This window comes from Heterocephalus glaber, unplaced genomic scaffold (genome assembly GCF_053883595.1).
Source record: "Heterocephalus glaber isolate CG9 unplaced genomic scaffold, H.glaber_assembly_v1.0 deba00001724, whole genome shotgun sequence".
Lineage (NCBI taxonomy): Eukaryota > Metazoa > Chordata > Mammalia > Rodentia > Bathyergidae > Heterocephalus > Heterocephalus glaber.
Genome location: NW_028258435.1, coordinates 5,981,529 through 6,007,713, shown reverse-complemented (window position 1 = coordinate 6,007,713; position 26,185 = coordinate 5,981,529). Strand labels below are relative to the sequence as shown.

Sequence of the window (26,185 nt, the reverse complement as noted above, 5' to 3'; positions counted from 1 at the left end):
CTCCCTCCCAGTTTTATTACCCTGCCACCATTGGAAATAGAGAATCTTTGAAGGCTATGCATCCTGGAATAACCAACTTGCAATTAAAAATCTAGAATGAGCATGCTGTAGTGGTGGATTAAAGGCCACATGCCTAGGTCTCACCTGAAGGCAATGTTGAAAAATTAAGTAGAAAGCCATTTCATAATCTACAGTGAGGGAAAGTTACTACCCATAGCAAGACTCAAAGGCTGGGGAGGCTCTGGATAAAGGAAGAAGATACAAACACTGGAGACTCAGAAAAGATGAGAATGTTCACTGTAGAGTGGATGGGAAGTGTGCTGTCTTCCACCTTGATTATCTCTGTTCTACTTTTGTGTTTTTTCTAGATTCTCTAGATTATGTTTTCCTAATGATTTTCAGTATTAAACTTTTCTAGGATGGTAACTGCTATTTTCAGAAAAATATAGGAAAATACAATAGCCAATAAAGTCCGTGATCTAGAGTATTTATTTTCTTGCTTTTTCTTCTTCATTCTTCTTTTTTTATGACATCCATAAACTAGCTGGAACGTCAATCAGAATACTTTTATTAATCACCTATTTTGTACTTGCACTATCCTTATGTACTCCTGAGCTAAAAACGTACATCTTTTTCTTCAAGTAACTGGAATTAGTGTAAGCAACATTAAGCTGGTTACAAAGAGAGAAAATGAGATATAAAGACCCCTGAATGCAAAATAATTCAGAGGTTGATGACTGGGATTCTAGACATAGCTTGGAGACCCTTGTCAGAAGATTTGAGTATTTGTGAATTCAGTGGACTATCAAGGGTAAGTACTTATTTTTACAAAATTGTAGATAATGTTCTTAAAATTATGGACTTGGAAGTAGGATAAATACTTTTTATAGATTATCTTAGTTTTCTGGTTATAATAATTTAAGCTTAAATTATCTATGTTCTTTTAGATCTCAGAATCATCTTTGATGTAATTTATATCCATGTATATCACCGTAAAATGACTAGTTCTCATTTTATAAAATCAGGCCAAGGCCTATGTACATGGATTCTTTTTGGGCTGCTTCTCCAGACCCCCACCTTGATCACTCTGTGAGAGATGGGTATAGAAGTAATTCAGAAGCTTGAAGAGGCCCCTGGCCCACACTACCTGATCCAACAGTTGCCACTATGTGTGCAACTAAATCTGTTCATGCTTGACATATCCACTCCATCTTATTGTGTCATCAAATTTCTTCCTCATTTCTCTGTTTAGCAAGTTAAGCACCTTCACCTTATTTCTCTTAACCATTTGCTGCTGAAGAGCTGCAAGCATACTTTCACTCACTGATGAAAATCCATTTCCCATCTTTATCCTTTTTTTGATGCTAGGGAATGAACCCAGGGCCTTCACACAGAGCTATATCCCCAATCCTTTCTATATTTTTTTTACCTAAGTTCTTGCTAAGTCTCTAACTTGGCCCAGGCTGCACTGGAAATTGAGATCTTTCTGTCTCAACCTACCAGAGTACTGGAATTACATGTGTGCGCCACCATGCCTGGCTCTTCATCGCCATTTGCTATATTAATCAAACAGTCCTTGTCTCACTTATGCCCAACCTAGAAAGTTGTTTCTGTTCCCCAAGAGAGTGGTCCATGTCAGTGTCTCATTCGTCTTAGTCCACATCTGGTGTAGTTAAACTGGACACCAGGTTTTAACTATTTTCTACTCAACTCTAATGAGGCCATGTTATTTACTGGTACAAGATTCCCGGTAGGTGTGAGTGATGCAAGCATAGTTCTAAGAAAAGTAAACAGGTCGTGAGTTTCCTTTGGCAAAACACACATAAATCTTCATTCTCTACAGAGAGGTCTACTTCCTGTGCCCTCATCATGGGGTGAACTGTGGTGTCTAGGGAGATGTGGAAGCGCAGAAATCCAGAGGACAGGGAGAAGCAGTCACTCTCCTCCCTACACTTCAAGAGACAGAGCTATTGTTTGTTGTAACAATCAGAACACACACCCTGCAGACAGAAACACAGTCTGGGGTATAACTTGGGTATTTTATGCTTTGAGCCACAAAAATCTGGGATTTATTTGTTTGTCTTACATTAGAAGACATATTCATATAGAGGGACTAGATATTCAAATTTCTTTTCTCTTACAAATAAATAAATAAATAAAATCAAAGTACTGTGCATTCCTTAATACAGAGAGGCTTGAATCTGTGGAGTAGACATCTAAGTGAAGCAGGGAGTATGTTCACAGTAATGTAATGAAAAGTTTGATTTATATTTGGATGCAAATCATTTCATTGTATGGTTTAATTGCAAACTATACAGTGATTTTAATCTAAACTGTTTCCAAGTATCCCCCAATCCTCATTCATTCTGAAGGGTTTTACTGTACCTTACTGCAGAAGACTTGATTTAATTTTTTAAGAAATCATAATTTATCAAGTGTGGCTACAATGGAGCTGCTAAATGCAGACAGAGATGTTGCTCTGCTGTTGCTCTGTGGCTTCATGATTCATTCATTTTTTTCCCTTCTCTTAACCCAGCTGAGTGCTGGCATCTCCAGCTCTAAAAGTCACGCAGAGAATGGGTGGGAGGAATACAAATGCTTCCATGGAGCCAGATTCAGACCGAGGCAGTTGCTGTCTATTAGATGAGGTTAAAGGAAATTCGGGGAGAGCCATGAGGGAGGAGGTGGCTTCCTGTGGCTGAGTCCAGGGACACCTTTCCTTAAGGGCAAAACACAGGAGTCTGTGCTCACCAATGCAGCAGCCTGTCACACCAGGGAGACACATAGCTTTTGGTGACTAAACCTGTTGAACTGACACTGCACACATATACACACACACACTCACACACACATGTGTAAGTGCTGTCACCTATATCTGATTATGTTTTCATAGATGCGCATAAGAAACATACATATATAAATCTATGATTCAAAATATCATGGCTTATGATTATTTAGAGATTTCTTTCTTCATGTAAGACAAGATTGGAGGGGCAAATTTTAACTCTGTAAACTGAATTTATTCTAGCACAACTAAGACATACTCACAGGGGATAATACACATATGTGTCTGTGTGTGTTCTTTCAGTTTGTGATTTATTTTTTAAAGGTGCATTTGGAGATATTTGAGAGGTGTGATATTTATTGGAACTCTTAGAAGGGGCACAGGATCTCACTACTTGACCTTGCCACTCAAATCGTCATGGAAATTTTACTGGGCTTACATTTTTAGAAGGATGCTTTGTCCTTCACAAAATGGAAAACACATTCCCACTGCACTACTACCACTGGCCCACGATTGCTTTTGGCGTGCTCCTTTACCCCATCCTGAGCACACAGCCTCATGGACCATCCTTCACCGTGTGGCTGTCTGTCTGAGGAGATCAGAATCAGCGTCGTGGACACAGGAGAATACGTGCTCCCATTTTTTTCCAGGGACTGTAAGTGATTCCTATTCTTTGCTTCACAGAACATCCGATGTGGTACCCAATCAGCTGAAAAAGCTGCACAGACGTCATTAGCCATGTGTGTGTGCGTGAGTGTGTGTGTGTGAGAGAGAAAGAGACAGAGACAGAAAGAGAGAGAGAGAGAGAGAGAGAGAGAGAGAGAGAGAGACTGCAGCTGCTTTGCCGCGTGCTGAGTAGAACCTCTACTAGAGCAACTCTATTGATTTCTGGTTCACACTGCAGCAACAGGGGTAGAGTGCAGGAGAAAAAACACACCTCAGAAGCAGGAATCACAAAAGACAACAGTGAGCAGATAGATAGATAATAGCTCCATGTCGAAGCCCTGCATCTGTTACCCAAAGGAAACCAAAAGGAGGGGTTTTGACAGAAAAATTTAAAGATTATTTCTGATTGGAGTAAAATGTATAGAAAAGATAGAGTACAATCAGTTAAAAAAATCTTACTTTTTATTTTCAACCCCTTTCATTCATGAGAGGTAATAATGATCCAATTCCCAGGATGCCCTAAAAAATAGATTTTAAAAACCCTGTAAATTTGGCATAGATATTGAAATATATTAATTTGTTGGAGGCTAATATTAAAGCTATGCCTGAGAACTTTGAAAAAAATTAAGATTTATTTTTAATAAATTTTGTTTGATTATGGCATCACTAGGTTTCATTTTTCCATTTTAATTCCGTGTGTTGCATAATATCTGGGATACAGTAAAGGGCTGCTTGCAAGTGCTTGGGGCAGAAATAGGCTCCCACCACGGCTGCACTTCAGCGTGTCCCACTGTGAGCCCATGAAGTGTAGCAGCTCAGTGCTCATAGCCAGCTCTGTTTCCAGAACTGAGCTAGAAATGATTGTGTCTGGGCTGTAAAAATGTTGTCTTGGTTTCAGGCGACCTCCACATCAAGGCTTACAACCACTGTTCCTCCTGCAAAGAAAGGAAGACTGAAGTAAGTTCAGTTTTAAAATAATGGTGCTAAGTGTGAGAGGGGAATATTGGAAGAATAGAACAGTCCGTTCTCACCCACCCTCACCCATCCCTGGGCACGCACACGCGCATGCACACACACATATACTACAATGCCAGTCGGTTCGGGGGAAAGGGGTGATACCTTTTTAAAAAACGAAAGGCAGTAAGCCATTATTAGCAAGAGCTATATTGAGCATGCTTGCCAGACAGGCAGCAGAGCTGGGCTCCGGTTCCGCCCAGACATGTGCCTTGCCATTTTAATTTTAATCAGCCTGCTCAGGATGGCTGCTGATTCATTTCGCAGGATGTCCTCCTGGGAGCCAAGGTGGAGCCTCAGGCGAGCTGCTCTGCATCCATGCAGCTCACCACATCAGAGAGGGAGAGGAGGAGGAGGCGGGCGGAAGGAGAAAAGACTTCCACCCGTCGCCACATCCCCAGATTCAATATGGCTAGGTACATAGCCTGCCTATAGGGAGGGTGGAAAATGTAATGAAAAAAAAAGGAGAAGGCAGAGAGAGGGAGAGAGAGAGAGAGAGAGAGGGGAGAGCATTGTCATTTTATTATCCACCTACCCCCTCCCCCACCCCTCCCCCAACCCCCCACTCCCACTGAGTGGCTTGGAATTCTGGCTTGCTTCACGGTCACTGCAAAACACATATTATATCTATATATTATTTACCTGGTAACTAGCTGGGGTGGTATACCTGATTTAGCTGGAGACTTTGATTTGTAGGACTGACAACCTTATTATGCAGTGAGCTTATTATTGATATTATTCTGCTCTCGGTTGCCATGGCCACCTTGTGAGAGACATTCAATTTTCTCTCTTCCATCATCATTATCTATGAGGCCATCTGTTGTGGAAAATGAATTCAGCCTCATTTGCATGACTGATAAGCAATTTTTTTTTTTATCTATTTAACAGAAGGTCATATGCCGGGGATTTGGAGCTTGTGAAAAAAAAGTGGAAAAAAAAGCCTAGGAGAGGATGAGTGGAGCTGCGTGCATTAGGGGATGGATGTGGAAGCAAAACAGATCCCTTAGGCCCGCGAGCCTATCGTACTGCATTTGTCATTCTTACCCAGGCGACATTTTTTTTCCCCTAAGCTACCGCACACTAAACAGAGCGAGAGAGCTTTTCCCTGCAGCCCTGCTGAAGCCCCTGGTTTTTCACCCGTTGTTGGTGGGTGTATTTCAATTTTTTTTATTCCCTGGACGATGGGTTATGATATCAATGTTCACTGAAGACAAAAGCAGCTTTTTCTGCCTCTCGGTGGTATGCTATTGCTCCTCATCCTCTCCAACTTGTGAGGAACAGGGTTCTCGCTTCTCTGTGTGTGTTTTGAGCCAGCACAGTTACCAAAATTGAACTTGCTGTCACTTGTGAGCCGTGTGGTCAAGGTGTGAGGTACGTGATATTCCTTAGGTTAATTCTTTGGACTTAAAGGACAGAATCTGTTTTTACCATAGTTCAAGGGCTTGTGCTGCAATCCTATTGTTTGCTCCTTTTTAAAGTTATTTTTATAGTGTGACTGGTAGCTGAAAGCTTCTTGAGCTAGAGGTCTTGTAATCACAGAAGTCTGTCTTTAAAGCAAAATGGGTGTTAGGTTGCATGCCTTAACTAATGTTGTTTATAAAAACACAACAAAACTTACCGCATGTATAATACTTGGGTGACACAAGACTACTGAAACAAAAACTTCCCAGAGACTTTATTAGATTACTTTACAATACAGATGAAGTAGACAATTTCATACAAGGGCTGCTAAAATATTAGATATTCTTGATGTACTGTTCTATTTGTCTAATTCTAAGAAGAAACTTGATTTATATCGTCTAAACTGAGAAACTCAAATAAAGATTTTGAACAGTAACCTCAATGTTTGCAGTTCATAATAATGAAACAGCACTTCACTTCTAACAGAAATATGTCTTTTAATGCCACTTAAATTAATAAACTAAAAGTTTAAGCTGCATACTTTTTAGCTTCAAGAGAGATCAGAATAAGGCTCTAGTGATACTCCTGAGAGTTAGTTATACAAAATATACACTACAGATTCTGAAATTATCATTAATTTATTCACAACACTTTCTTAGGTCACTAAAAACTTTGTAAGATAGACATTTTGTTGTTTGTTTAATTACTGCAAAAATATTTTACAGTAGAGCTTTTTTGTTCAAGTGTTTATATCTTTACTGAACAAAATTAACATTATAGACAAAAGCATCCCACTACTCTCCTTACAGACATCAGAGACCCTTTTAAATGGCTCAACTTTGTAAAAGTTATGAAGCTTTTCAAATAAATAGTAAAAGCATGTCTTATATATAGGTAAAATATGATTATTGTTCAGATGAAAGTGCTTTGGTACAATACTCCTCCTGAAAACAATACCATTGCATCCCTGTAAGTTTTCCCCTCTTAAAAACTTAGAGCTCAAAGTGCTGACTGTACATTATAAATGCTACTAAATGACACATCTCAGATAAAGGAAGTCTGTGTGTTTTTTTCTCCAATTGACCTGAAGGGATACATATGATCCAATCACCTCATGTGCAGTAAGTCAATTGGTTAAAAGTCTCCTTGAAGTTGTACTTTAATGCTGAATTTTCTTTATTCCAGACAAGTGAAGAATGCTGGTATATTTATATGATAGCAAAACACTCAGTAACACTTTAAAAGACTCTTATCCCACTGTCACAGACCTTCTGAGGCAGTGGCCGTTGTTATATAATCTTTTCTTTTTTAATCAGCCATTTTTTAAATATTTTAGCTTGAGTTGGAGAGAAATAAATTCATTAAAAATACTAATTATATGCTTAAGAAAGTTTAAAGGCATGAAATATAAATAGTTTATGAAGATTATTGAAGTGGCATCAGTTTCCTCAGAGGACAATAATTCAAGCAACAGTAACGTGATACCTGGATGTGGATTATAATAGGAAAGATTATGCTGTTGCTTTTCAGGTGTACCTATGGTCTTCAAGATCTGTGAATCAAAATTTTCAACTTCTAGAAAACCTAAGAGATAGCACAGTTGATTCTTCTCCCCCCCTGCAAAAAAAAGTTAATTACCAATCTTGGTTGGATTCTTCCTTGCCTCCCTGACATTTGACTGCTGCTAATTCACTGATTAATCTCATTAATGTGATTATAGTAGGATTTGGAGCTGGCTGCTATTGTTCAGCAGACAGTGCTATTCAGCCCGAGCACTTGCCACCTCATTCAGTTTTGCTGTGATTTTTCAAAGCTGGTGGAGCGAGCCATTGTGAGCAGGGTCCCTCTGCCTCCCTTTCAGCACCGGGAGCTGTCCTCGGCTGATAGCAATTGCATTGAGCAGGGGGCTGGCTTCCTACAGGTTTACTGGCAATGTGAAAATAGCTCGCTTTCATCACCCTAATGATGTTGCTCATTGAGGTAGAAGTAGAAGCAGCCTTTACGGTCACAATTGGATGTTTTGAAGATGGTGGCAGCAAAGATCTCCCTGCTTGAAGATTTTTATTTTGTAAAGACCTTCCATCTGCCATTACATATACATTTTATCCTATGTTCAAAATTTTACCAAGCATATATAAATCGGGTGAAATTACTTGTGTATGCATAACTGGGAGTTAAAAGACTATAAGCACTACCACTTTTCAAATGGAGAATCTTTATCTAAATATTGGTGGGTTTCAATTCGATTTCACTTTTGAAAAGATGACCCAGGCTTATCTGGTGTTACATTAAGATAGGGAGTATGCAGGAAACTTAAATGTCAACTTCTCCTGAGCAAAACTTGCATCTGGTGCCCTAACTTGTGCCAGCTTCATAAATTTATGCTAAAACTGGGTTGGAGGTTGAAGGCCTAATTATTTGTGACTATGTATGAGCAAGATACAAAACTTCTTAAAGGGACATGAGTACACAGTCTTCTTTGGAATAATAAAAGCTGTATAGGCTTGATTTTTAAAATATGTGGATATTTTCAGAGAATGAGTGTTCTTTAAACTATTGTTTTCATTGTTCCTGCTGTCTTGTTCACCTGATTTATATATTTTTACTCTTTTGAAAAATATTTTACACTTTTGTTTATTCCTAAACCAGTGATTTCACTGTCTGATGATTTCTGTCTTGTTTTCTTTGTCATTTTTCAATGGTTTGGAGAAAGAAAAAAGGAAGTTATTTTGCAACTTCAAAGCTTTTTGAAAGTTTTTCTATTTATTAAAATTATACTTAAATTCAAAATGTTGAATTGATAATCTGATTATTTGTTCATCTGGCTTTAGGAATACTTAACATGTGTGATTTTAAAAAGCTAATTACTTCTATGAAAAAATTAACTTTGTTAATAAAAATATTTTAATGTCACAAGCATGAGCTAGACATTGCAAATCTGCAAACCAATCTAATTTGAGGAACAGGCATTGTTTTAAAAATACTTACCATGTCCTCTACAATACTTTGTTTACTTATCATGAGATTTGGTGGCCACACGTTTAACTTCAAACAACATAAAGTTTTACACACTCCTGAGTATTTTACATAAGAAAGTCTATTCTGTGGATAAGAGGGAATACTAAAATGCTTTTTTGATTGGAGTTGGAATTGGGCTCAGCTGGGTGCCCCCTTTAGTCCGAGACTGCAATTTCTAATCAATGACCATTTTTTAAAGTGCACCTAGTACTTTGCCAGAAAGCCTACCTTGATGCTGAGTCTCCCCAGAACTCTGTCCAGGGAGCAGATGAATGGCAGGTTCCAAGAGAGAACTTCAGGGCTGTGGATTCTCACTGCCAAATTACTCCACAGCTTACTTTGATTCCTGTGGCATTTCGCATGCTCTTATTGTTAAGGCTTTTTAAAGAGCCCTTTCCATGAATGTCTTTTTCTCTTTTAAAAAATCTTTTCAATGTTCCTTAGAAAGGAGTCATAGAGGATAAACTTGAACAAAAACTTGGAAATGATTAACAGGTTTCTCACCAAGCTAAGTTTCACCCTACTCTATTCTGTCCTACAATTCTACACCTGACACTGATCTACAATTATTCCAAACTAATGCCAAAAAATATTACAAGCTTTAAAAATAATATATAGTATAGATTTTTTATGATGGGGGAGAAATGTGGGAGGGTCGTGTACAAATATCACGTGGCTTATATGAAAAAAGACATTTTAAATTCCCATACCTCACAAATCAAGAATACTGCTTCTAGTGACCATGACTTGTGTAAGGAGTGATATCACATACTCCACTTTCTAGTGACTTATTGTATGATTTTTTCTGCCATCAAATTATTTTAAGAGCAATGCACTTTTCCATCGATAGACTATGTTTCAGGGCAACGGGGCTCAGTTTGGAGCATCTTTGTCTCTCTCTCTCCCTCCCTCTCTTCCTCCCTCCCTCCCTCCCCCTCCCGGTTTTCTGCCCCTTCTCTCTTTAACTCTGTCCCTGTTTGTCTCTCTGCCCCTCTGTCTCTTCTCTGCTCCTTCTTCACACCTGCATTGTTCAAGCACATACAATGATTTTTCTATGCATGTTTCCACAATGAAACTGTTTTTGGCATTGACACCCTAATGAGTCCTTAGGGTATCCACACAAGTATCAGAGATGGCAGAGAAAATGTAAGCCAGGTGTGATAAAACTAGAAAGAAGGCACTAATGCTTATTTATTATATGAAAAATCACTGATCAACCCTGCTGTATTGGGCTCTTCTGTTAAGAAAAATTTCCTGCAATGTATCGCTCTTAGAAAAAAGAGAATCCCTACTCCCTATGTGGGGGTTATCAGGAAAGTTGGGAGGGGGAGGGCATATCCAAGGGAAGTGGGGGGGTATTGTGCTGTGGAGATGGAATGGCTCGGGATATTCCCTGGAAAGCCTGCTTGTTTGCACACTGCGGCGGTTCCCGGCAGGGCTGGCTGGGAAGGGAGCTGGACCCTCTGTAGGAACCAGTGAGTTTGGTCTCCATGCGCCAGGCAGACTCTAGCTTCAGAGGAATTACCTTCGGGAGCTACAAGAGGTGTTCTTGGTAACTCGGGACTTCCGTGTCAGTCTCCCCACGGAAGCCACAGTTAGTGCTGTGTTCCGTGTGGGTCTCTTGCGTGTCTCTGCCTTCAACTCTCACTGTGGAGAGAGAGCTGGCAGGCAGAGGGTCCTGGCGGGTGGGGTGCACAGGATGGAAGCCCAAAGGGAGCAGAGACCAGCACGTGCATTGAGCTCCCCATGGCAGACAGAGATGCGTGAGTGAGAAACAGACTGCAGAGAAGCCCTGAGCTCCATGGCTACCAGCTCTTGCACAAAAAGGTACCTCTTTCCTTTTATTTCAAGGTGACATGTGGGTTTTATTTATTTGCCTGGCTGGTGTAGCTCCTAGCCTTTGAGAATTATTTCAGATATGCTCTGAAGTACTTCAACAGAAAGCTGTTTTTCCACCTGCCTAGCCATCTCTGGCTCCTGTCTGATTGCACATTACAGCACTTCTTAGCATCGCATGGTCTGGTACACAAACAGCAACAATGGCCCGGTTTGCAGCCGGAGTTGCCCCTCCGTCCACCTCCGTGGGCCTCTTGTCTGCATGGTGCTGGAGTTGTTGTTAAACAGGAGAGTGTGCGTTCACGGCGAGGTTCTGGGGGAGGGGGAGGTGCTAAGGTGGCCTTTATGATTTAACGGAGCCTTGGAGCCCGGAGTGTTACCAGAGAGAGCCTTGCTGAGCTTGATGGTGGAGTTACCACCAGAGGAGAGCATGTATTGCTGGACTCTGAAGCCATTTATAAAATCAGCACTTTTAAAAAATGGAAAAATGCTAATGGAAACCATCTATCTGTGCTCTCCTTTGTATTTTGAATCCTTACTGGGTCTTGCTTTGCAGAATAAACTTTTTCTGATTTTTTTTTCTGCAAAAAATACTAAGAAGGTTAATCATGCAACTTTCTTAGGGAAACAGTTCTGTCTCTTGTTTTAAAGAAACTAAGAAAGGAGCTTCTACTAACACAGAATAACGTGGTGTGGCTGGCAAGCCGAAAGAGATTTTAAGAATCACTTAAAGTTAACTCTTGAATCTCCCTTCTCCCATCTCCAGAAGTGGTGGGGGGAGGCCTGAGAACCTCTTTGTGTTTTGTTTCTATGTTAAGCAGAAGTACCATTGAAAACCCTGTAGGTTCAGCTGACTTTTGTGAGCTTTCTCTGGCCACAGCATGAATTTACAATAACATCAGTGATAGAGGAGATAATTTTAGATGCATTGCCTCGGCAGTAGCTGTGAACAGTCTGACTCTGGTATTTACAGTTCTCATCTATTACATTAAATACAGCACCACGCATGATACACATTCTGCTCTAGAGATTTAGGGGCCTATGGGTACAATGTAAGAAGCCTGTATCATTCATCCCAATCTTGTCTGACTGTATTGCAAGCTTAATAAACAGGAAGATTAGAAATCGCTGCTTTCATCCACAGCTGTAGCTTGAAAAAAAATCCCTAGATCAGCAGTGAAGTTCCCTCCCATGTTAGGGTTTGGGGCAATGGATATGTTTTGTGTTGCTTAGCAGTCACAACCCGAGCCAGGGTAAGTCGGCACTGTGCTCCAGTGTTATTCTGCTGCAGTGATGTGGTCTCTGAGGAAAGCAGAGCTCGGTTCCCACAGCCGGGGCAGGATTGGCAGCCTTGGGCTGCCTGTCTGCTGCCTTTGGATGGAGTCTGCGTGCTACCGACCAGGCAGGGCGCTGCAGCATGCCCGTCTCCCCGTCGTTTAGTGGTGTCAACTTATTAATTTCCATCTCCAACTTCAGGCCTGTTAGTTTCCTGTCTGAAAGCATTATTACTTTTGTCCATGTGGCAAAATAATTAGCATACAGATGAGAAGTGGCCCCAGGTCTGCGCGCCGATAGAGAGGAGAGAGAGAGATGTGCAGTGGAAAGTTGATTGGATGAATGGAGAACAAATGGTGGGCATTCAAAAGCATTAGAAGAGTTTTGTAGTCGTGGAGCAGGCTGGAGAATTTTCTGGGTGAGTCCCTAAGATGGAAGGCAGAGGTGGCTGCTGTGGGAAGGACCGGTTGTCAGAGGCTGGCTTGAGCTGATGGTGCCATGTGGGATTACGGGAGCAGAGGATCCATTCGGACTACTTTGTTTTGCAGTTCTTCAGGTTTGTCTTTGACACCCCCTCCAGGTAAATATATCCTGTCCTCCTGTGGTTTCCAGAGCTGTGACTCCGCTTTTCCAAAGTGGAGCAAAGTTCAACTCCTTATGGTCAGTAACAAAAGAATAGTCATTTGTTGTTGGCTTGGGGTGGCCGCTGCATCCGTCTTCCTGTGCATAAGTCTGAAGTGAAAATTAACTGTTTAGAGATTATTGTTTTCAGAAATTTACAGCAGCCATTATTCAACGTGTTTAATTAATATTTTCTGGAACAGTATACTGAGACCAGCAAAATTAGCAAACGTTGTGGCAACGAAAGCCCAGACATAATTAGTTTTGACTAGTATACATTTTTCCTGGCTGGAAGAAGATTTTAGTTTATTTAACCAGCAACTTACTGGAGAAGGTTGTGAAAACCAAACTGAAGTTGCCATTGATCTGTAGAATCTACAGATTGGAGATGGGAAAATGAGCACAACCTTTGATATTTCCAGTTCTTTTCAGAAAAATGGAGATCATTTTGCGAATCAGTTTCCTGAGTTGAGAAGTGAGAGTCAAGCTGCTAGAACCCTAATTTTCTATTGTCATGAGTAACACGGTTTCTTATATAATTCTGGGGCTGTGCTGCAACATGGGTGTTTTAATATTTAGTGAAATCAACATCCATCTGGGGGCTTCACTGATAAATACTTCTATCCTCTCTTAATCATTCCTGTTCTCCTTAAAAGGCAAGGCATTCATTTTAACTGACCTAATTATTTCATTTGTTTTTACAGTGGAACCTAAGTAGAAATTATTAGACTTTAACTGTATTTCTGCAGTTTCCTGAAAATTTTAGCTCACTTAATGCTTAGATGTGGCTTTTATTTTTCAGCTTTAAAAAAATGTTATTCTACTTTAGTTTGCTTTAGACAATGACAGTGAATATTTGACAGAAAATACAACTTTTGAGGGCGAGGGTGTGATTTCTTCTATTTAGAAAACTATGCCTTTCCAAAAAAGAAACAAAAATACCTTCCATGTACCTCAAGCTCAAGCAGAAGGCATTGGAAAACATATTAACCCTTCACCTAAAGCTGTGAAACTTGATTCTGATCATTTTTTTGGTCATATTGCAAGTTTCTGAATATTCACATTCAGCTACATTGTTTGCATAATAGCTAAACTATTTATTAATATTCTTTATTATATATATACACACACACCTTTTTCTATTTCATCTTTAAATTTGCTGGTAAACTAGAATGATGAAAGAATAGAATTTTAAACATATTTAGCCTAGAGTAATAAATACTATATTGCTCTCAGATTCCTAAACTCCTAGAGAAAAAAGTAATACTTGTGTTTTCATTGCTGCATTTCATTCCGGAGTTGAGTCAAGCTTTGTATGATTAACTCCTTTTCATTTTATGATAGATTGTAACTTTCTTGGGGCAAAATATCATTTTGTCTTTAACCTTAGCTGGTCTGCTTAGAAACAGGAGGGGCACTTGAATGTCACTGTGTGTAAGACTTTCTTTGTGCCTGGCTGCCTCTCAGAACTACAGCTTTAAGGTTTTAAGGGCCAAAACTATGTCCTATGAGTTTCCACTTGACAGAGTTACTTTATGCCAGTGGTTGTAACATTACTTCCCAGGCTCTGTGGAGAGGAGAAAGGCTTGCCCTGGAAGACAATGAAAAGTCCCAGAGCTGGAAATGTGTTGATATGTGCCAGCCTGAAAAATTGGATTTCTAAGATTTTTTTTCTTGTTTTAGTCTTGCTCTTAGGTTGAAGATCAACTTTGGAAGGAAATGCAGCTTTCCATAGCAGAATTGTCTAATCTGTCCATGAGATCCCCAAATATCAGCCCCGAACACCAGGGCTCTGTGACTTAGCTGCTCTGCAAGGGAGGTGGCAGTGGTACATGAGAGCATGACTGTGGGGTTGTCCTGGGCCACGCGTGGTGCAGGCTGTTGCCTCAGTGGGGCTCCCACTGCTTGTGAATGAAGAAAATATGCAATCACCTTCCTTCTAAAATGTCACTCGATCTTATTTCCTTTAAAATTCTGTGCCGTGATGAATTTTCGCACTCTTAGGAATATATAACGAATCTCTTCAGTGGTTTGGGAAGTGCATGGATAGATGTGTTTTTAAGACACCAGTGGGGATAGGTGTTGTGTAGACTACTCTGTTGGAGCCATGGGGCCAGCATGTATGCTGTGTGGACCTGCCTGATGTACATGTGCACTCATTAATATACTTGAAAGAACTTTACGACTTTACATTACATACTGACTGCCTTTTACTGAAGTCTGGCTGCTTAGATAGCACAGTCAGATTGCTTTAAAGGAAATTACCTCAAGGATATTGGACATTTGCTTGAGAAATTTTAAAGTGTGGATTTTCAGGCTTAGATCTCTAAAGCAAACAACTCAAGGATGAAAAATTTATTGGGAGGAGGCTTTGTTTTTTGTTTTTAATTTTTTGCTCATGGACAGTGATTTTTCTTATGGCCTTTCTAGCTTCAATCCTGTTTGAAGTAGGACCTTCATGCCATTATTTATCACCACCTGGAACAGAATGCATTTTCATGATACCCCACAGAGTGCTTTTTTCGAAAGTCAGCATTGCCCCCCCATTTCCAAGGGCTGCCACATCTCTGAACCCTGAAAGCAATGGGTAATTCTTAGAGGTTTGCTGCAGATTTGGTTCAGTCTCCCTCCCTGGTCCACGCATTGCCTAGCCCATCTGAGCAGGAGCTCAAAGCACAGAGCATTGTCGCCATGAAACAATGCTAGCCAGACTGGTGGTGGAGATAATCGAGTCTGCAGGGCACCCCATAGAGAGCCATCAAATCAAGTCTGCTCTGGAGCTGCCTGTGAGATTGTGAACATTCAGAAATCAATGCTGCATCTGCTAGTGGACCCTCTGGTTCACTGAAACTCCCACCTGGCTAATGCATCTGGGCAAAGAGCTTTTCAGAAACCAGTTTCCTTCAGGATAAATTTAATACATCTTGAGGGCCAGGCGCAAGCAAATTGATTCTATCTCTGTACCAGGAAAACTCATAAACATCTGTAAGAACACAGATTTCCAGCAACCCCAGGATTAGAGGATGCGATTTTTTGAAATATTCCAAGCCTACTCCCTTCATACCTCACGCCAGCATGGCATTTTTTCATTAGGAAGTTGATTAAAAAGGGCACAGTAGACCACGGATGTGTGGTCCTTTGGCATCCATCCAGCTGTTTGTTGTCTGAGTCGTGGAAAGCACTGCTCATCACCAGTTTCGGGGCGGGGGGGTTGTTATAAGATGAAGGACTGGCGAGATGGAATCGTCCTGCCTGTGAGCTCATGGCAGCTGGGGTGGCTTCCTCCCCGTCGCCTTTTCTGCAGACAGACTTGCTGGCTTACTTCATGACCCAGATCACATGCACTTGGCAGCCTGGAGCATAGAGCAGCAAGATGTATTACCCTCTGGGATTCTGGGGTTCTGGTTTTTCAGTGGTCAATAGGAGAAGTCAGCATGGTTTGCATTTTCTGTACTTAAGCTTAATTTTGACCTCATATACTATAGGCTGGAGCCAGGGGTAATAGCTGTTCTACTAGTACAGTGCTATTTACCCCCAAGAGTAAACTGGTTTTGTTTTGGTTTTTGTTTTCTAAGGGAAATTCCTTTTTTACTGGCTCTTTTTGAGGGCTGGAAGTATATTATCACACAAATAAAATTTTATGCCTAATTGCAGTGTTCCTATGGCTAATGTGGTGTGAATAAGTACCGTGTTATGAATTTAACCCTGTCCATTCCTCTCATTGTTGGAGCACTTCCCCAAGATGTAGTGCACTCCAGAAAGTAGAAACAGTAGCCCCCGATGGCAGATGTGCAGCACCAAGGCAGATCTCTAAAGCTTCAAGAGAGGCTCTGGGGCTTTTGCAGGACCCCGGGGACCCTGCTTGGGGCCCAAGCAGAGGGTGACATCCTCAACCCACTGGGATGCATCAGCTGCTGGCCAGCAAGGCTCTCTTTTGTTCTCCATCCCTCTGAACCTTCTTGCAAATTTACTAATTATTTTTAGAGTCTGCATTTTAGAAGAGTTCAGGGAGAGAGCAGCTGGAGTCAGCAGCCGTGGGGGGCAGGCCAGGGATTCCTAGCATCTTCTCATAGGGAAAATAAAATACCAAAGTTAACATCGAAGATTCCAGGCCTGACTCCTTCAAGTCAGCTCCTCCCTCTATTCCTACACCCCGAAGTAATTCATTCATGTAACATGCACATATTGAGCCCCTACTGTGTGCACAGTCCAGAGGAAGACTTGAGATTAATTCTTGCCCTGCAAGGAGTCAGGACATAAATCTCCATGTATATCCTTCAATTCCAGGATTAGAGGTTTTTGAAATATTCCAAGCCTACTCCCTTCCTACCTCATGCTAGCATGGCATTTTTAAATTAGGAAGTTTTTACAAAGGTCTTTATAAATACTTCTACATTGACTTTTTAAAATATATTTTGAGATAACTTACATCATTTTCTGACTTAAGAAGAAGAATATGCTGAGCCTTGATTTCTCCTGCTTGGATGGTTTGCACTGAAGGAATCTAGGTGATCATACTGAAAATTAGCATCCAATTGCACAGCATTGTCTGCCCATATTTTTTTAAAAATTAAATACATGATTTGAGTTTATGACCTTCTTATAAAATCAAGAGCTGGAGATTCCAGCATTTCAGGGTTCCACATGGCTGGTCTTTAATTGCCATGGTTGTCACATCACAGTGGCTGCCCCTTCATAGCGTGTAGAGGAAGGGTGGGAATTGGCCTTCCATCTTTGTACCTGGGAAAGCCAAAGACAGCAAATAGAGCCCTATGTAGAGGAGGGAGTGTTGGTAAACGTCAGGTCTCTTTTAAGCAATTTTGAAGCTCTTAATATCAGAGATCAAGAAGGAAACACTTCCAGTACGGCGTAGTCAAGGCCCAGACTGCTGACTGAGTCCCATTCTCCAGGTGTGGGCATTCATCCCACCTCTGGTCTGTGACAGGGCCCAGCCCCGCCACCTGCAGACCTAGAAGGGCAGCTGACTTGGTCACCCTGCTCATCATTGGCTGCAGAGGTATGAGAAAGAGGAGGAGGAGAATTCAAATTACATACAAAATGGGAGTGCATTTCAGGCCCTTTTGATGAGTACCTGCCCCATTTCCAAGAGTCAGATCCAAGGGAACATATCTGCCTATTCAGAATGAAGAATTTTGTCATTAAATCCTGCACAAGACAAGTTAGGTTGGAATTAGCATTTTATATTCTCTCAGAGTCTGGAGATTTAAGTAGCTCAGGCATCAGAAAGCCACATGTCTTTGCTTAAAAATGGAATTCTGAGATTACATAAAGCAAGAAGTATTGGTTGATGCTAGCTACTTGTATAAAACAGGAAAGAATGTTAATAATTTGCTCACATAAATTTTGTTCTAATTTATTACTTGTCTTTTGCCGAATATGACACATTTGGTTCTGAATTAAATGCATGAAATCTTCCACCAAATTTGTATTGTGAATCTTCCGAAATCTTTTGCAATTCCTTTCATAGTACCGAGAAGAAAGGAACTGGTTTTTTCCTGCCCAAATGTTTTTTAGCTAATATGCTGTTACTGGGATTTTGCTAGCTCAAAAACAATCCTTTTCCCTCAGAGACCCACCCCCACAGTGCAAGCCAAGAAGTGTCATGTCTGTCCCCGGGGACAGGCTAACACACCTGTTTACAAACGGGCTGGGCCACCTGGTCTTCAGGCTTCAGAGTTAATGATCAGAACAGGATCTGATCAGGGGGACAGTGGGAGGGGGAGACGATCAGATTTGTGACACAAAAAGTCACTTCTGAGCCCAGAGCCACATGGCACTACCTGTATGGAATGCTTTGAATGAATTAAAAAAGCCACTCAGCTGATGATAAATAATCCAAATTATAAATATCAATATCCTAAAAACTAAATGCAGAATACATACACAGAGTCGTATAGCCATTGGAATCTTGCGTTTCCTGCTTTACATTTTCAAAATCCAGCAAATACAGATTAAATCATTTCTTTTAGCCTCAAGGCATCAGTGAAATGTGAGGTCACTGATTAGACAATCAGCACTAGGAAAATAGCTGCTTTTAACAAACCAACATTCATGTAGTCTTTCCACACTTTTCTCCCCTCTGACACCTGCCTCTTCCCTTTCTTCCCTGACCAGGGAATGTGTCCTCTGGGGCCAGGTGACTCCATCCTCTCTAACTTCCTGGCATTATGCCATGAGCACCCCCACCTGCTCCTTCCCCTGCCCCTTTATTTTAGTAAGGGCAATGAGGAGTACAATTAAAGACATCACCAGTAAAGACTTTCCTTTCCTCAGTTCCTTGGACTCCACTCAGCAGGTTCCGGTTTTGGCAGCTGGGCTGCATAGAAACTTCTACTTTCTACCAAAGTATTAAAAATGACCTGTGTCCCAGGGAGATTTCATTTTTCCACACTTCGTTTTTCCAGGAGGATATATTCATCAAACACTAAGCACATAGACATTTTTCTGTTTTTCTTTTTCCTGTTCTTGTTATTTTCTGAGATCTTGCACCCATAGTTAACTGAAGCAGTGATGCCCTGCCTGTGTGACAGGGTTCAGATGGAAGGACTTGAGTGTGTGATTTGAGGATGGCTCTGAACCTGTCATCCCAGCTCTCTCTGCTCTTCTCAGGGTGAGGAAGTTGGATTCACTGATTACTCAGAGCCTTCTGGTTCTAATGGGTGACTCTGTTTGCCGTCCTCATATAGAGACAACTCTGCTAAGGCAGGGCTCTGCCACATTGGACCTTGGCACTCCTGGCAGAGAAGTGCAGCCTAGCCAACCCCACCACCTAGATTGGCCTAGAAGTTCCAATCCTCATTAAAAAGGACAAATCAACTGACTTGAAATTCACGCAATCAAATGCTTCTCAGTCATCTCTACAGTCACCTTGTGGAGCTCAGATATGGACCTAAGAATTAACTCTTTTAGCTTCTCCTCACTGTTAATCTCATCTAGTTTGTGACCATGAGTTGACTTCAGGCAAGCATTCTTTTAGGGCAGCAGAGTTGACAGAAATACGCATGTACTGCGTGGCTTTCTGGCTCCTGATGGGATCCTCTCGATTCTGATTTCCTGGATCTTCTAAACCCAGTCATGATGGAGGCAAATCAACTGCACATAATTTATATGACTCGGGCTACTTAAGGAAACAAACCTGCTGTCTTTATGGCTTAGGTTTCTTTTCAAAAAGCAGGATTTAGGATATACACAGGTGAAGTAGGAGCACATTTTTAGCAGCTAAAATCTATTATATAATCCATGTCCTATTTCTGGGAGCCTAGAGCAGAAGGTACCCAAAATGGCACTTGAAAACTTGTGAGGTCAAATAAACCCTAAGTTTTACTATGGTGGCCAAAGGCTATTCCTCACCAAGAGGAGTAGGCCCCGATACTGACCACAAAATAGCCCAGAGACAGAGGAGAACATAACGTCACAGTGAGAAAAGAAGGGACACAGGAAAGTGAGGACAGCTGGCTGTCCTCCTGAAGCTTGGACAGCTCCCCTGAGTTGAAGAAGCCCTTGCAGGTCACTTTTGATCACAGGAGGCACCTTCGAGAAAAACTCAAGTAAAGAGTAGGGAATTGGAGGGATGGGAGAGATTGGGCAATGGGAAGTAAACTACAGTTAGGTAGGAGCCAGAAGTCCTGGTGTGCCATCGCACAGTAGGGAACTAGAGATGACAACGATGTACTGTGTGTGTCAAAACACTGGCAAAAGTGGTGGGATCCCCCAACAATCCCAGCACTCTGGGAGGCTGAGGCCAGAGGATTGTGAGTTCAAGCCCAGCCTGGGCAACTTAGCAATTTAGGGAGTCCCTGTCTCAAAAGGGCTGAGGATATAGCTCACAATGCAAAGGCCCTGGATTCAATTGAGAGAGAGAGAGAGAGAGAGAGAGAGAGAGAGAGAGAGAGAGAGAGAGAGAAATGTAAGAGGAGGTGGCAGAGGAAGAGGAAAACAGAAAGGAATTAGAAGGGAAGGAAAGAAAGGAAGGAAGGGAGAGAGAAAGAAAGGGAGAAAGAAAAAGAAGGAGGAAGGGAGGAAGGAAGGAAGAAAGGAAGGAAGGAAGGAAGGAAGGAAGGAAGGAAGGAAGGAAGGAAAGCACTGGCGGACAGAAGTTTCTATGTTTACCCCATTTTGAGTATTACAAAATGCATATGTGTTTCTAAATATCACATGGCACCCCATGAATATGAACACTTTCTGGCAGTACTGGGAATTGAACTTGGGCTTTCACATTGAGCTATATCCCCAGACATTTCTTTTTAAAATTTTCTTTTGAAGCAGCATGTCACTAAGTCACTAAGTTGCCCAGGCTGGGCTGAGATTCCTCTGCGTCAGCCTCCCAGTGTGCTAGGATTACAGGTATTCACTCCCACGCCTGGCTAATATGTACAATTTTTAGGTGTCAATTTAAAATTTTTGGAGTTTTTTTAATGCACACATTCAATTTGATGGAACAACCCACTCTCTCCGAAGCTCACGGTGCTGCGTGTGGAGTTTCTCTGTGTGGTGGGAAGCAGTGACTGGGGGGTTTGGGGAGAGGGGACCGGGTGTGAACCGGGAAGAGGAGGGGAGAGAAAAGGAAGGAGTCAACGGTGGAGGAACATTTTCTCCTTTTGAGATTGAAGAGAAAAAAACCAAAAAGAGGCCATGGACACGTGCTTGTGACCTGCATCTGGACTGCTTTTCCATTCGAATTTCAGGGCGCGCAGCATAAAGATGGATCACCTAGCAAGATCATACTTTTAGAAGATCAGAAGTTCTGTAACATTGAATGACAAGGACCCACACGGTCTGTTATACAGGTCCAAGCTGCTCATGTATTATACGGAGAAATTAATGAGAACAGACTGTCGGGAAAACACCCTGTTAGCAGCAATCACCGACCATTACATTGTGGCAAATATCCAGGCTGAAGTCTCTATCACGGAAGGGCTGCCACAGGTGGATATCCTACAATGGCAAGCCCACCCACGGCCTGTTTGCTTTTTTAAAAATTTCAAAAATGTGTGTCACTTCTCAATTCATTTTTTTTTCTTTTTTTCTTTTTTGGTACTGGGGATCGAACTTGGGACCTTGTGCTTGTGAGGCAGGCGGTGGAACCACTGAGCTAAATCCCCAACCCCTCACTTCTTTCTAAGCATGGGACAACCTAGAGGTGTATCATTTCTACTGAGCAGTTGACAAAGACAATGAAAGAGTTATTCCATGTTGCCTATTCATAAAATATTTGCATCATATTTCTCATAAAACAGAAATCTTTAAGGAAATAATGGAAATAATTACTTCTCCTTCACTCTGAATGTCTCCATGTGCACGTAGGATTTATTGCTTTTTCACATGCAGAGGTGTGTTAGAAAGATGCACTTATAGTAAGCTCTCTCGAGGGAAGGGACATGTCCTTGAAAGGTTTGCGACCCTAAGAAAGAAGCTAAGCTGTCCAATTTCAGGTTTCACTGTGGCTCTCAAATTAGTAAGCGTTCACTCCTTCATAATGAGATCTAATTTAGCTGTGACTTATGGCATAATATCTCTAAGAGTAAAAGTATAAATAATATTTCTTAAATACTTTTCCAGGACAGGATCAAAGCAGAAGTACCCCAAGTCACCCCATGTGGCACCTAGCAGGGTCTTAGTCCCCTTCTTTTCTCCTTTTGACACAAATCACATCTTTTCAAAAAAAAAAAAATAGTTATTTTGAACTAATTTGTAAATTTAAATCATGCTTCCTTAAGCCTTATTCAGAATATCTGATTTACTATCTGCTTAATTTAACCAAGTATCACCTCTACTGAGCTTCAAGCCCTCTTAAAACCACAGCTGTACCCCACTTCTGAGCACACTTAAGATGGCCAGGATTGCAGAGAGCATGTTCAAAGGGTCTGTGGCCCCTCAGTACAGCTCCATTTCCCAAGAGTGGGTTGTTCATCAACTGCCACCTTCAGAGAACCACAGACTCAATTTTAACAACTTTGCTTTTTAGATGAATGCCTTTGCTATGCCAAGGATATTGAGAAAGAATTACTTCCTTCACTCTTTCCCACTGATGCCCTGAAGATAGTGACCGTGGAACAAGAACCCTTAATATGCATATGTTCTGAAAAGCATGGAGAGTGTAATTTGTTCAGGCTCTAAGTTCACTGCTGTTTCCATACTTTCCTTCCTGTGCCCAGATGACCCATGATCTCTGCATCTTCTGCCTCATTCATTCTTTTCAAACAGGAGCTGCTGTCCCTTAGTTGATTCATCGAGTATCCACAGAAACGTCCTTCTGCCTCGCTGCTGGCTATTCTTCCTGTCTTCCTCCTCTGCCCTCTCTGCAGGCTTCTGCCCGGAGCTCCTTCCTGCCTCGTCCTGGCTCTCAGCACCCTGACCTCACCTAGTTTCCTCGCATGGCTTTGGGTGAAATGTCCTTGAGGCAATGCGTGTGTTGTTTCTGTCCTTGGTGCACCTGATAAAAACTTTGTCTTCATCTCCGTGGGTTCAAATGCAGGAAGAAAGGGTCATGGGATAGAAACAGATAACGGAATCATCAGAAAAGCTGGTAGAGAATCCTCCATAAAGTTCAGAAGTGCTATGTTCTCACAGGCAGAAAGAGAGAGTTGTGATTTTGTTTCTCAGTAGTCAAAGGAAGCAACCTAGTGAGGAGCCCAAGATAGAAGCCACAGGAGAGGAACACAGTCGGAAAGGAGAGAGTCGCATCCTTCCTTCCCATTGGATTCCTTCCTCTCTTTCCGAACTGGGACTGCAGCCACTCCCCCATCATCCGTTCAGCCAGGCAGGCCTCTGTCAGAGCACCCAGTCACACACACAATTAGGTCCCACAGCACTTGTAATTCAGCCTTATGATTCATCTGCATCACACGATTTAACCAGGGAACCTGGCTGTCACAAGGAAATGCACTTGGAATCCCGAACTGTGGGTGCACAGCCCGTGAATCCACTGTGGCTGAGACTTGTATTATTGATATTTCAGAAGGATTTTACTGAACTGATTGGGCTAAGTAGCACAAAGCCAAAGTTACCAGGGTTTTGGGTAAAGTGAACTATCCTCAAAGCTCCAAGCAAAGTAGATGCCAATATGCGTTTCCTGGGGCTGGGACTGGAATGCCTGCCTAGGGACTTCCTATGTGTCTTTACTTGCTCCTGCATCCCTGTCGTGCAGCACTGTGCCATGTCTAAAAGCCAGCCATGGGTTCTTTATATATTCTAGGTGTTAGTCCTCCTCCCATTCTATAGGTTGTCTCTTCACTCTGTTGGTTATTTCCTTCGCTGTGCAGAAACTTTTTAATCTAATATGATCCCATTTGTTGATCCCTGATGTTATTTCTTACGTAATTGGACTTCAGTTCAGAAAGTCCTTGCCTGCTCCTATAACTTCGAGAGTTTTAGCTATTTTATCTTCCAACAGGTTAGGTGTTTCTGTTTTAATATTTAGATCCTTGATCCATTTTTATTTTATGAGAAATCCAAATATAGATAAATTAAAGAGCAAAATGAAAGGTAGAGCATAGGAAACAGGAAAACAGGTCTTCTGCCAAAGGGAAGAGGACTAAGAGAGGGAGGGGGCAGGGAGAGGGGAAGGAAGAAGATATCAGAAGAATGAAGATGTGCTGTGTACATGTACCAACTCCCCACAAGAAATGTAATCATTATGTACTGCAGATGTGCACGAATAAAATAAAAAATGTTAAAAAGCCATTCCTGATCAAATAGATGAGGGGCTGGGAGGGCCTGGCCTTGTCTCCAGCTGTGCATGACAGGAGGGGTCCATTTGTCCCAGCTGCACCCCCAGCGTGTCCTGAACCTGTGCATTCCAGAGGGCCCACTTCACTATTCAGATGGTACTTCTAGGGCTCTCAGGTTCTGGACCCACTTGGATCAGCTGTCCTGAGCACCTTCAGGATGTCCCCACTAGCTAAGGAGAGGCAGAGATACTTATTAGACCAAGCAGCATGGTGGGCTGACCCAGGAGGCTCTGCCACATCCTTGTCTGGACACATCAGCAGGGTGTGGCTTGTTCTGGAGGAGAGAACAGCTTGCTTAGCATCTTCATTCTCGCACGCCCCTGGTTGCGTGTGGCATCAGCTCTTTCCCTGGTGTCCCCTGTGGTCTCATGTCACATGTAGCCTGGAAATCAGATCTTCGTGTATGCTCAGATTGGGGTCTGGAGGGACCCAAAGCCACAGCTGAGACTTTGAGCTATCAGGATGGACTGTGAGACCCAATGTCATTGTTCTGATTGGGACCCAATAAGTAGGCTTTGCCTCTAGACTGGTGGTGGAACAGGAAGCCTCTTCATCTTCTGGTTTTTATTTGTTTGCTTTTGCTGATTGACAAAAGGAATTTTGCTCCGAGCCCCATCTCATCTGAAAGTTGCCCATGTAAATGTTGCTCTGTCCATTCCTTCAGCTACCCTGGTGTTACATGAGAATTAGATGGTGTGGGTTAGAAGAATGTGACTCACACCTGTCCTCTGGGCCCAGAAATTGTGCACACAGGTAGGGAAGGGAAGAAGCATTGATGAATCACTGTGACACACTTTGGATTTTGATGAACAGAGTAAGTCACGGTCAATAAAGTGTTGTGATTTGCTCATGAGAGGGGTGCAGGGATAGGAGCAGGGACACTGTGAAGATGGTAGTGTCTGTGACAATCCTCGAAGGGAAAATAGGATTGGCACGAACAGCAACAGAAAAGGAGAGATGTGCTGGCCAGGAAAGGAGCAGAAGCTCCTGGAAAAAATACCCTGGCTTTTCTAGGCAGTGGATAGGGGACCCAGCCTGGAGCCCAGGTAGGGAAGGTCTTGGGAGTCATGGTGCCATGCTCACAACAGTCTCTGGTGAGGATTATGACTTTGTTCTCTAGATAATGGGAAATTACTGAAGGTTTTGTGTAGCTGAATGGCAAGGCCCGAGCTATTCTTTGGGATAATTAATCTGGCAGCCAATCAGGGGCTACTTCCTGCCAATTCTGCCTCTAAAATAGCTCTCCCAACTGCTGCATCCCTCCATCCTCTCCACCACCACGTTAGCGTAGACTCTCATTATCCATCTCCTGGGCCGGCACCGCAAACGCCACCCTTCCATGCACCACAAATATGTTCCACTCACTGTTTGCTGATCAATTATCCCAAAGTATAATTTTAACATTTTTCTGCTCAAACAATGCCAGGCTCTTTCTATTTCCCACAGAAATAAAGTCTAACACCTTCCTCCGGAGTTTGGGGTCGCTCCCAGTCTGATCCCCATGCACTCTGCATCCTTGCTCTGTCCCTTACACAACTCCAGACAGAGCACCAAATCCATGCCGACACCTCCTGTCCACCCTCCAAAGGCTGATTCAGCGCCACTTTTCTACAAACCCCACCCCTTCCAGGTGAAACCCAGCGCTCCTTCCCTGCCCTCTCCTCCTATAAGGCCCTTTCCTTGCCCACCTAGCATTTCTAGCAACTTTCATTTGTTTTGCTTTGTTTTTTGAGACAGGCTCTCCTTGTGTAGTTCAGGCTTGAACTCACTATATAACCCAGGCTGGTCTGGAATTGGCAGTGATCCTCCTGCCTCAGCC

General features: G+C 42.2%; 1 protein-coding gene across 18 annotated transcripts in view; it reads left to right on the top strand.

Moving 5' to 3' along the window:
• Positions 1-5,432: 5,432 nt before the first annotated feature.
• Myt1l (myelin transcription factor 1 like) overlaps positions 5,433-26,185 on the top strand; it is a 385,446-nt gene continuing 364,693 nt past the window's right edge. For 12 of the 18 annotated variants that reach the window (XR_015446741.1, XM_021247219.2, XM_021247217.2 and 9 more), the window contains exon 1: positions 5,433-5,836. The gene's annotated coding sequence lies outside the window, so the exon portion shown is untranslated. Of the gene's footprint in view, positions 5,837-10,246; positions 10,712-12,247; positions 12,414-12,441; positions 12,576-26,185 lie in introns of those variants that run through there. The other 6 variants (XM_087199647.1, XM_087199646.1, XM_087199643.1 and 3 more) reach the window with 6 other exon arrangements.